The following is an 11,649-nucleotide window of genomic DNA, read 5'->3' as shown; positions in this document are numbered from 1 at the left end:
AACCCTTAAGGGTTCGCACCCTGCGCACCCGGAGGCGTTCGGGGCCAGAGCGGGAAGCAGCCGCTCGGGAAACCGGCTGCCCCCCGCACGAACCCCGGCGGAAGCCATCATCGCCGCGCGCATCATGGTGCGGTGCAAGCCGCAGCAAGGTATGCCGGCGCACGAGACGTGGGGCGAGGAGTTAGAAGTGCTTCTCACCCTGGCTGCCCAGCGGCCGCAAGGCGAGGGCGCCCCGGTAGGCTCCGGCCACGGGCAGAACCCGGAGCGCGGGGACGCACCACCCGCCTCGCGACAGGGGGAGAGTCCTCCCCCTCCGCAGGGAGGCCAAGGAGATGGGGGCCCGGAGGGGTCCTCGAACTCATCGCCCACCGTTCAGGGGGGCGATGCACGCGGCATCTTGAATGCCCGCCAGCAGGAGGATTTGTGCCAGCGCTTGGAGTGCCGGCGCAGGTGCGAGGTAGAGTGCCAGCGCCCACAGGAGCAGGAAGACGCTCCCATGGGCCCCGAGGACGGTTGCACCGTGTTCACACGCGAGCTGCGGCGGGTGACGTGGCCCCATAATTTCCGAGCGCCCGCGCTCGGTACGTACGACGGGACCGCCAACCCCAAAGATTTCCTCCTGACCTACAGATTGGGCATGCATGCCATCGGCGCCGATGACAAGGTCAGGGCAAACTGGTTCCTGATGGTCCTGAAAGCAGGAGCGCGAACCTGGTTGCTCAACCTGCCCGCTGGGTCCATCGCCACTTGCGCGGACCTGCGCGAGCAGTTCGTGATCGCGTTCCAGGACGGCTATAAGCGCCCGGGAACAATGGCAGAGCTGCACACTATCGTCCAGAAGCCGGGAGAGACGGTTCGGGCCTTCGTCAACCGCTTCTCCAACCTCTCCTATTCCATCCCAGAGGCGGAGGCGGCGGCCATCATCAACACCTTCGCCATCAACGTCCGCGATCCCAAGATTTGCGAGAAGCTGAGCATGCATCGGATCCGGAGGATGCAGGACCTGTACGCCCTGGCGCACAAGTGCGCCATGGCCGAGAAAGGACGCCTAGCGCCCGAGCTAGCAGCTAAGGCTGCCGCGAGCCCTGGCGAGGGCTCACAGAAGAAGGGTTCCCGCAAGCGCAGTGGGAAGCACGTTCTCGCTGCGGACTCGGGGGCTCCTGCCACGAGGCCCGCGAACAAGGCCTCGCCGGGTGGCAGGTCTAGCGGGAAGTAGGGCGACGCGCCCCGCTGCCCCATCCACAGCAACTCCACCCACGACGCGCAGAACTGACGCGTCCTACAGGGGATCAAGCAGCGGCGGGAGCAGCGCCACGAAGAGCGCCGCACCGTCGGCGCCTGCTTCAACTGTGGTGACATCGGGATCTCTCTCTCGACTGCCCGAACGACCCAGGGCGGGGCCAAGGCCTGTCGGCGGCGGAGCCGGCAGGGATGAACCCCAAGGGGGGCACGGTTAGCCCCGCGCTGGGCGGGAACGCCCACCCTGAGGACGCGACAGGGCATGCGCTGAGGAGCAGCGCGAGTCTGACTGTACTGGCGGCGATGAGCCGGGCTTCCAGGAGCATCGCGGCGTCGCCTGCATCCATGGGGGAGCTTACGCTCTCTCATCCCACACCGCGGTGAAGCGCCTCACCCACGACGTGTGCGCACCGTTGCCGGATGCGGAGCCGCAACAGCCGCTGAGGTGGTCGCACGTGCCGATCACCTTCAGCGCCGACGATCACCTGGCACGACAGTTGGGTTCAGGGGTAACACCCTTCGTCGTCTCGCCGATCATTAGCAATATGACGGTGACCAAGGTGCTGGTGGACAACGGAGCGGGGGTTAACCTCCTGTCCGCTAGGCTGGGGGAAAAGCTCTAGCTGCCGGTGGAGCAGCTGACGCCCACCGACCCGTTCCGGGGGGTGAACCCCGGGATCGTGCGTCCGCTGGGACGCATCACGCTGCCGGTCACCTTCGGGTCCCAGGAAGCGTTCAGGACCGAACACATAGTGTTCGACGTGGCGCATACCCCGTTGCCTTACAACGGGATCCTTGGTCGGCCAGCGCTGATTAAGTTCATGACGGCCACGCATTGCGCCTATGGCGTGATGAAGATGCCGTCCATCTATGGAGTCCTCTCCATCAGGTGCGACCTCAAAGATGCGGCCTGGTGCGTTGGCGAAGTTGTCCGGGCCGCTGCCGTAGTTGACGCCGGCGACGAGGATGCTGTCGGGGACGACAGCTCGCCGGGCGATGCGCCGGCAACGAAGAAGGCTCGCGCTACCCTGCAAGAGCTTGCCGGGGAGGCGCAGGCTAGAGCTCGCGCCTCGGCAAGGGGCAGGGGCTTCGGGAGGAGGCCGCCAAGGTGAAGAAGCTGCCCCTCCAAGCCGGCGACAAGGAGCGCACCGTTACCGTCGGTGCGAACCTTACTGCCAAATAGGAAAGCGTCCTCATCACCTTCATCCGGGATAATGCCGAGTTGTTCGGTTGGGAACCATCGGATCTTACCGGAGTCCCCAGGGAGGTGATTGAGCATCGGCTCGCGGTGCGCCCGGATGCGCACCCCGTCAAGCAGAAGATTCAGCGGCAAGCACAATAGCATAAAGATTTCATCAAGCAAGAGGTGGACAAGCTCAAGGCTGCCGGGGCAATCAGGGAAGTTCTGTACCCTACTTGGCTGTCTAACCCTGTAGTAGTGCCTAAAGCAGGGAATAAGCTTCGCATGTGTGTAGATTTTACTGATCTTAACCGCGCATGCCCCAAGGATCTCTTCCCTGTTCCCCGTATCGATCAAATAGTTGATTCTACCGTTGGTTGTGACTTGCTGAGTTTTCTGGATGCTTTCTCCGGCTACCATCAAATCAAGATGGCGGTCGAGGATGAGGAAAAGACAGCGTTTATCACCCCTGTTGGCTGTTATTGTTATACGTGCATGCCTTTCGGGTTGAAGAACGCGGGCTCCACATTTCAGCGCGCCCTGCACGAATGTTTGGGGCCCCAGCTAGGCCGCAACGCGGAGGCCTACATGGACGACATCGTCATCAAATCAAAGCGCGGAGACTCACTGATTGATGACCTGCGGAAGACGTTTGACAACCTTCGCAGGATCAAGCTCAAGCTGAACCCCAATAAGTGCACCTTCGGTGTCAACTCCGGGCAGCTTCTGGGCTTCTTGGTTTGACACAGGGGGATACAGGCCAACCCGACGAAGATAGAAGCCATCGAGAAGATGGAGATCCCCCGCAAGGTGAAGGATGTCCAGCGCCTCAACGGTTGTGTTGCTGCGCTGGGACGTTTCATCTCCAGGCTGGGCGAGCGTGCCCTGCCTTTCTTCAGGGTGATGAAGAAGAAGGGTCCAGTCGACTGGACTCCCGAGGCCGAGGCGGCGTTCCGGGAACTCAAGCAGTACCTAAGGTCGCCGCCCGTCCTCGTCGCCCCCAAGCCGGGTGAGCCGCTGCTACTTTACCTAGCTGCGACTGACCAGGTGGTCAGCTCGATGCTGGTTGCCGAGAGGGAGGAAGATGTCCCGGGGACTGGGGCTGCGGGGCAGGGGGCTGAGCGGCCCCCGGCAACTGCCTCGGACCCGGGGACCACCCCCGAGTCGGCAACCTCGGCACCGCGGAAGCGGTTGGTGCAGTACCTGGTGTACTTCGTTAGTACGGTGCTGCGCGACGCACGGAGGAGGTACCCGCAAGTACAGAAGCTCCTTCTGGGGATTCTTCTTGCGTCCCGCAAGCTGCGCTACTACTTTCAGGCGCACCGCGTCACGGTGGTGTCCGGGTTCTGCCTTGAGCGGGCCCTCACCAACCGTGAAGCCACCGGGAGAGTGGCCGAATGGAGGATTGAGTTGTGGGAGTTCGACCTCCACTTCACCAACTCTAAAAGCATTAAGAGCACAGCCTTGGCGGACTTCGTCGCGGAATGGACGTCCACAGGCGTAGAAGAAAGTGAACCGGAGACCAGCTTGCCCGGCAAGCTGGGCGGGGACCACTGGGTCCTCTATTTTGACGGTGCATTCAGTCTTCAAGGAGCAGGCGCTGGAGTCGTCATCGAGTCACCGACAGGGGACCAGTTGAGGTTCGCTGTCCAACTCGACTTCGCGAACTCCACCAATAACACGGCGGAGTACGAGGGCCTGCTTGCAGGGTTGCGGGCAGCGGTCGCCCTCGACATTAAGCGCCTAGTTGTTCGCGGCGATTCCCAGCTCGTGATCATCCAGGTGAACAAGGACTACGACTGCCCCAAATGGCGCCGTACGTGGAGGAGGTCCGCAAGCTAGAATGAAAGTTCAAAGGCTTGCGCTTGGAGCACGTCAAGCGGAAGGATAACTTCGCTGCTGACGAGCTGGCCAAGATGGCAGCAGAGCGCCGGAAGCCTCCGGCGGGGGTGTTCTGTCAGAAGCAAGCGGCTCCTTCAGTCGCCCCCCAGGCGGCTGCCGGGGACGCCCCTCCGGCAACCGAAAGAACCCCTGCGGCAGCAGGGGTCCATGCCGCTGATATAGCGGCATGCGTTGGCAGGGAGATTCCCCCCTGGGCGGAAGAAATCGCCCGCTACTTGAAAGGGGAAGCTCTCCCGGAATATGACGTCGCCGTGGAGCGAGTAGTGCGGCAAGCCAAGATGTACACTGTGGTGGATGGGAACCTCTACCGCAGGCGTGCGAACGGCGTCAAGCTTATCTGCGTGCCGCAGGATGAAGGGCGCGCACTGTTGGAGGACATACACCGGGGCACATGTTCACACCATGTGGCCTCCCGGGCTTTAGCCAGCATGGCTTCTACTGGCCCACGGCCTTGGCTGACGCGGAGCGGCTGGTGAGGACGTGCGAAGCGTGCCAGTTCCATTCGAAAAAGAGCAATCAGCCGGCGCAGGCCCTACATGTCATCCTGTCCTCATGGCCGTTCGCGGTCTGAGGGCTCGACATCGTCGGCAAGCTACCGAGGGCGGTTGGCGGTTACGAATATTTGTTCGTGGCCATCGACAAGTTCTCCAAGTGGGTAGAGGTGGAACCAGTGCGAAAAGTGACCGCCCAGGCGGCCATCAAGTTCTTCAGAGGCATTGTGTGCCGGTTTGGTGTGCCTAACAGCATCATCACCGACAACGGCACACAGTTCACGAGCGCGGCGTTTCAAGCCAATTGCGAAGACATGGGCACTAAGCTGCACTTCGTATTCGTTGCTCACCCGAGGAGTAATGGACAGGCGGAGCGAGCCAACGCAGAGGTGCTGCAGGGGCTCATGACGAGAACCTTTGACAAGCTCAAAGGCCACGGGAAACACTGGGTCGAAGAACTCCAGCCCGTGTTGTGGTCCATCCGAACCACACCTAGTCGGGCAATGGGCGAAACTCCTTTCGCCCTTGTCTACGGGGCAGAAGCGGTGCTGCCCCTCGAGTTCAAGCACGGATCTCCCCGGGTACGCGCGTACGGCGACACTAGCCAACACGAGCAAAGGGTCGACGATCTCAACTTCATCGAAGAGCTTCGATGCCGGGCTGCTGTGCGAGCCACGCGCTACCAGCAGGGACTCCGTCGTTATCACGACAGGCGAGTCTGTCCCCGGGGGCTCGAGAACGGAGACCTTGTCCTGCGTCGGATACAAGGAACGAAGGCCGGGAACAAGTTGACTCCGAAATGGGAGGGCCCCTTCCAGGTAGTGCAGGTGACCAGGCCGGGGGCTGTCCGGTGGAAACCGAAGACGGCTTGCCGGTGCCCAATAGTTGGAACATTGAGCACTTGTGCAAGTTCTACCCGTGAAGTTCGGAGCCCGACCCTCAGGTGATGCCGCCGATGCATACCTCTCGAACTAGTGTAGCCGGGCAGCCCCCGTGTGTAAACCACTAGTTATTGTGAATAAAGATAAGTGTTTCGCTCCTGAGCTTTGAATTTGCCTTGTTTATTCACATGTTTCTCCCTCTTCTGTCTCCTGCTTTAAGTGCACAAAGGTTGTGAGCAGGGGGCTGTTGGAACCTCGAAAACATAAACCCGTTGCCGGATCGTTCCGGCACGGGGCATGCAGTTGCCGGGTCTCCCGCAACGTGCATCACTGGACATGCGGTTGCCGGGTCTCCCGCAACGTGCATCACTGGACATGCGGTTGACGGGCTCCCCGCAACGCGCATCACTAGACATGCGGTTGACGGGCTCCCCGCAACGCGCATCACTGGACATGCGGTTGCCGGGCTCCCCGCAACGTGCAGCGCGCAGTCGCTGCGCCTAGGAAGTGAAATGCTCACATCCAAGTTTGGCATCGACCCCTTTGTGCCTGGGGGCTGGGAGGCAGGAGGAGTTTGTCTGTGTTGCTTTGTGTATTTTTGTGAATTTTGAAATTTTTTGCAGCACCTCGGGCCTGGTAAGAGTCTAACCTGTAGGAAAGGATGGAATCTAGTGCACTGTGATGCCCATGGGCTGTCCACGGGTCGCGCCATGCACCGGAGCCTTGTGGTGCAGGGTGACCGCAACACAAGAGGCTCACTGCACTCCGAGGCTTCTGACTCGGGAGGGCGCCGCCACGTGTACCACAGTCGCTTGGCATGCGTGGTGGCGGAGACTGTACCGCGTTTCGAGGGAGGGGTGCCACGGGTGCTGCACGGGTCTGTCGCGCGCGGTGGCAAACCCCCCTCCCGCGCCTATAAAAGACATGCCCCAGCCATGGAACGGCTCAGAGCGAAGCCGGGCGAGGGGCCGTTAACGCGGGTGGTGCCACGGAGGCGCGATGGTGGTGCATCCCATCAACGCTTAGCGCCGACGGCTGCGCTGCCATCGCGCCCCTGCCGCATCACCCCATCGAGCCCGCCCCGAGGGGCATTGCAGAGGCACGGTGGTAGTGCATGCCATCCGTGTTCTGCGCCGACGGGTGCATTGCCGCCGTGCTCCTGCCGTGCCTCCTCAAGCGGGTGGCTCCTGGGCGAGGGTCGCCACAGAGGCACTGTGGCGGTGCATCCCAGCCGCGTCCGGCGCTGACGGGATGCATTACCGCAGTGCCCTTGGCGCGCCCCTCCATAAGACACCTCCGCAAGGAGCAGGGGCTGCCGCGGAGACTGTATGGTAGTGCATGCCATCCGCGCCTTGTACCGATGGGTGCACTATCATAGAGACCCGGCCGCATTTCCCTTGAGAGAGCCTTTTTTTTCGGGCGCGGGTCGTTGCGAGGACGCTATGATGGCGCCGGTGCCGGCGCCCGCCGCCCGTTCCGGCCCATCACCGTGTCCCTGCCACGGCCCTCGAGCAGTTTTTCTCCCGGGCAACGAGGGCAGTTACAAAAACTTTAGCCGAGTCCCAAGATCTAGCCGAGGTAGAAGGCCACGAGGATTACCACTAGACGCGCAGTTGCGGATTATCGATGCGGCGCCTTGATGCAGTGCAGTCCCTCGATCCGATCCAACCGATTCAATCCCGCGATCGTCGAAGTGCTGAACGTACAGCACCTCTGCCGGTATCCACACGTGCGAGGAAGAGCTCCGGCGGCGGACTGCTAGGTCCGGAGCGACGGTTGGACTGAATGGGGCTAGGGTTCTCAACGCATGAGAGTGGAAAAACCGTGCCCCTTCATCCCACGCCCCTGCTTATATACCGAGTGGAAGTGGGCTCCAGCACTTGTGGCCCATCCACTCTGCGAGTCCAACTCGCATTGTCAGCCCAATTCCGGTTCGGATCCAACACGACCAAATACTTGCTCCCGCTCTTAAGTGTGTGACCCCGCAGGCTCATGGCGACTTGGACACGATTGGAGTCCGACTCTCAATCGATCAATCGGTAGCGGCTCCTAGCAGAACGTGCCGACTCTCAAGTACCATCGAGTCATGACGACGTACCTTCCAATGTGACATACGTCTTAGTCCCTTTTGCCTCACGATATACCTTGTCAAACTATAGGCGATTAATCGTCATCCCTTTAATAGTTCAACTCTCTTCTCGATCTGTGATATACGATTCATCCGACTAACTCTTAGTCGATCGACCCGGTTAACAGTTAACCGAGTCGCGCATGGCCATGCTTTCCGAATCATATCACTCGAGAGGGCCCAGAGAATATCTCTCCAGTCGGAGGGGCAAAATCCCATCTTGGTTATCCACATCACACAGCTTGATTCTCAGTCAACCCGAACTCTGCCTTTATAACTGCCCTGTTACGGAACAACGTTTGACAGAACCTAAGTTGGTGATCCACAACTCGGATTGTGCGATAACCTCAGGTCTAAGGATTACATTGATTGAGACATCCAAACGACGACCTACTCGTTGCATCTCAATATGGGTCAGTCCGACTCGCTAAACTCTTTAGCCGAGTCCGTGTAAACTGGAATGACATCACCATGCTCATGACTAGTGGAACCGAGTCATCAGCCAACTTTCACATTAGTCTAGGTTATGTGTCCAGCACAACCTCAATGACTAAGGACAATTTAGTATGAACAACATGAATACATAGTTCCACAATCAAATCACATATTCAATGATACATATCAGATGTTCAAACAAGGCAACTTAATAATATTTATGAATACATTGGGAATTACATTATACATGATTGCCTCTAGGGCATATTCCCTACAGTTACACCCCTTGGGACGAGCTCCCCGGAAAAAACCAGGTCTCCCCAGTTGCGGGGGCTGTCGCCGGGAGGCTATAACTTCCTCGCCACCCGTGCCCGCCGCTCGGGGTGGGGCGCAGCTGGCGGCGAGGACGTTATAGCCGTCTTGCTGCTGCTCCCGGGGCGGAGTCCTCCTAAGCCAGGGTTCCTCCCTGAAGGCGAGGGTTGCCACATGAGCGTGGTGATAGCATCGTCGTCGGCGGTTGCCGCTGGCGGCGATCCTGCCCCCGCGTTCCTGCCGCATCCCTCAGGAACAGTTTTCCTTGAACAGGCACCTGAGGTGGATCCTTACCAAGGCAGTGCTCCAGGTGCTCTCTTCCGCCAAGCGTCACGAGGCATTGGACTGAACGGAAAAGCTAAGTGTCTGAACATGAACGCTGAACTCGCTAAGAACTGAACGAAATTGAGCACTGTCTCGTTGGGTGTGGCCCCAAATCCTGCGCGTAGCCGGAGTGTTAAAAGGACGCTTGCGGGGGGAGTGCGCTCCCCGTGTGGTTTCGCGGGTCCGTCCCGGAAGGGCACGGCTTGGAGTAGTTACCCCGCAAGTGGAGTGGCTCCTCGCTGCCGCTTGGCCCTAGGTCGGCACCGCGGGTTCGTCCCGGGTCCCTGGTCTGGTCAAGGGTGAGGCGCGCGAGTCCCCCGCAACACAAGGCAAAACACGCAAAGGCTAAAACGGCCACCCCGCTAGACAGCACTGGGAACAATGAACATGTCGAAAAACTTAATTGACTAAGAGTCGAACTTGCAGAGAAAGCATGGGCTAATCCGAAATATGATTGTTCAAATGGCGCTAAGCGCCATACTTGCAGAGAAAGCAAACTAAAGAAGATACATTGGGAGCAACGAGCACGGCAGGGGGCTGCGGCAACTAGTTGTCGTTGTCTTCGGCCGGGGGGTCGGCGGGGAGATCAGGCTCCAGCTTCATCTGCATCCGCTCGACGTCCTCATCGATGAACTCGCGCACTGCTTGGGTGTGCGTGGGCTCGTCCTCGCTGTCGGACCAAGCGTCCAGCAGGGACTTGAAGGGAAACTCCGGGTCCCGAAGATGAATCCGCGGGAGGATTGTCCCGGCAACCTCCCGGGCTTACTTGGCGACTTTGTTGACGCTGTACCGGGCGATCCAGACGTCGAGCGCCCCGAGCTTTCCCACCAGATCGGAGAAGAAGGGGATTAGCGTCGTGACATCTATCCCGTCCACTTCCGCCACCTGCAGCTCGAAATTTTTAGCCTCGATCTGGGCAATCTTCAGCAGCTTCTCCGTCTCGATCTGCCGCTGCCCGATCAACGTACCGTGATGGAGTCGAGCATCATGCGCGGCCTTTTTAGCCTTGCGGACGTTGCCTTCCATTGCCGCGAGCTCCGCGGTTTTCGCCGCGATCTCGTTGCCGGCCTTGGCAAGCTCCTCCCGGACGGCGGCCAGCTCGGTCTCAAGCCTGGCCGCTCTGTCCTTGGCGGAGTTGAGCTCGGACCCGTGCCGGGCCGCCGCCCCCACCGCATCCTCGATGGCCTTGACTTGCACCTCCAGCATGACGCGGAGGCCTTAGATTTCGCCGCGGTAGTTGGCAATCAGGACGCTTTTCTCGTCCAGTCGGGCCTGGGCCGCCGCGACCACCTTGGCATGTTCCTTCCTGGTCGCCTCGAGGGTGGCCGCCGAGCTTCCTTTGAAGCTCCATGCGCTGGCCCTCTAATTGCCGGTGGAGTTCAGCCTCTGAGACCACCAGCTCCCGGGCATCCTCCAGGGCTTGCCGGGTCAGCCGTGCCTCCTCTTCGGCGTGGCGCGTCTCCTCGCGCAGCCGGGACAGTTCTCGCCGCTCTCTCTCCACGGCCTCCCGCACCTCGCCGAGTTGATTTTTGGCGGCGGTGTGGTGCTCCCTCACCTCGTTGCAGGAGGTGACGAAGGCCAGTTGCTGGTCTCTAACGGCGTCCAGGAACCGGTGCCCCCACTCGAAGATGCTCGGATCCCAAGTAAGGGGGTTCCAAGCGACCCCGGCGAGGGTGCCGAGGTCGGTACCGAGGAGAGCCACCGAGGACAATGAAGCCCCTACTGCCGAAGTGGGGATGTGCGCAGGGTCGCCAGCCTGCTCCCGGGGGTCTTGCTGTCCTTCCCCGGCAACTTCCCCTGCGCCTGCGCCCAGGGACCCCGGGGTTAGGGAAGCCTCCCTGCTCTCGGCCGGGGCTGCCCCCTGCTGGGCGGCAGGTGAGCCCGCGCCAGCCGCGTCCGCAGCGGCGGGCGCGGTCACGGCGGCGGCGGTGTCCGCCGCGCCGCTGTCTTCGCCGCAGTAGGGCTAGACGTGAGAGCCGGTTCCGGCTCCACCTCCGCCCCCACAACCTCGGCGACCGGGTCAAGATCGACCACGGTCGCGCCTGTTCCGGGCATGGGCGCACTTGTGCCTGCAACAATGAGAAGCATGAGGATCGGCGAGTGATGCAACTATCAAAGACGGACAAGGGTGACCAGGATGGTTACCTTGCGTGACAGTCGGGCTTGCCAGGGGAGCCTTCCCTACCTCGCCTGCGCCGGCGGGAGTGTCCAAGAGGCTTGCTGCGGGCGAGCTGCTGCTCACTACAAAAAAAAGGTACGTTCATGAGTTTGGCTAACAAAAATTGCAGTTGCAAAGGAGTAACGGAGACGTACCGGCTGCCGGCCCTGCCTCCGTGGGGGCTGGGTCGTCAGGGGGCGCGCCCGCGTCGCGGCCAACCCCTGCGGCGGTGGGGTCGGCGGCGCCGCCGGCATCAGCGCGCGCCCTCTTGCTTGGTGTGCCGGGCGGGGAATCACTTCTTGCCCTCTTGCTAGCACCCGCCAGTGAGTTGGACTTTGGGGGGTTACGCCGGAGCGCGAAGCCCCGGAAGACCCCCCGAGCAGGTGGCGCCGTGGGCGCCCGCGGGGTCGTCGTGACCCGGAGAGCCCCGGGTGTCGACGGTGATGCCGCCGCGATGCCGGGAGCCGAACTTGCGAAGGCCGTTACCGGGGCACCGGCGACTCCTGCAGGCGCAGGCGCTGCCGGAGTACTGGCGGGCTCCCCGGGACCGGCTGCCGCCACGGTGCTGGCGGCTGCCACTGAGGTCGAGGCCGCCACCG

This window comes from Brachypodium distachyon, chromosome 1 (assembly GCF_000005505.3).
Source record: "Brachypodium distachyon strain Bd21 chromosome 1, Brachypodium_distachyon_v3.0, whole genome shotgun sequence".
Taxonomy (NCBI): domain Eukaryota; kingdom Viridiplantae; phylum Streptophyta; class Magnoliopsida; order Poales; family Poaceae; genus Brachypodium; species Brachypodium distachyon.
The sequence above is the reverse complement of the archived record's forward strand: the minus strand, read 5'-3'. Positions refer to the sequence as shown.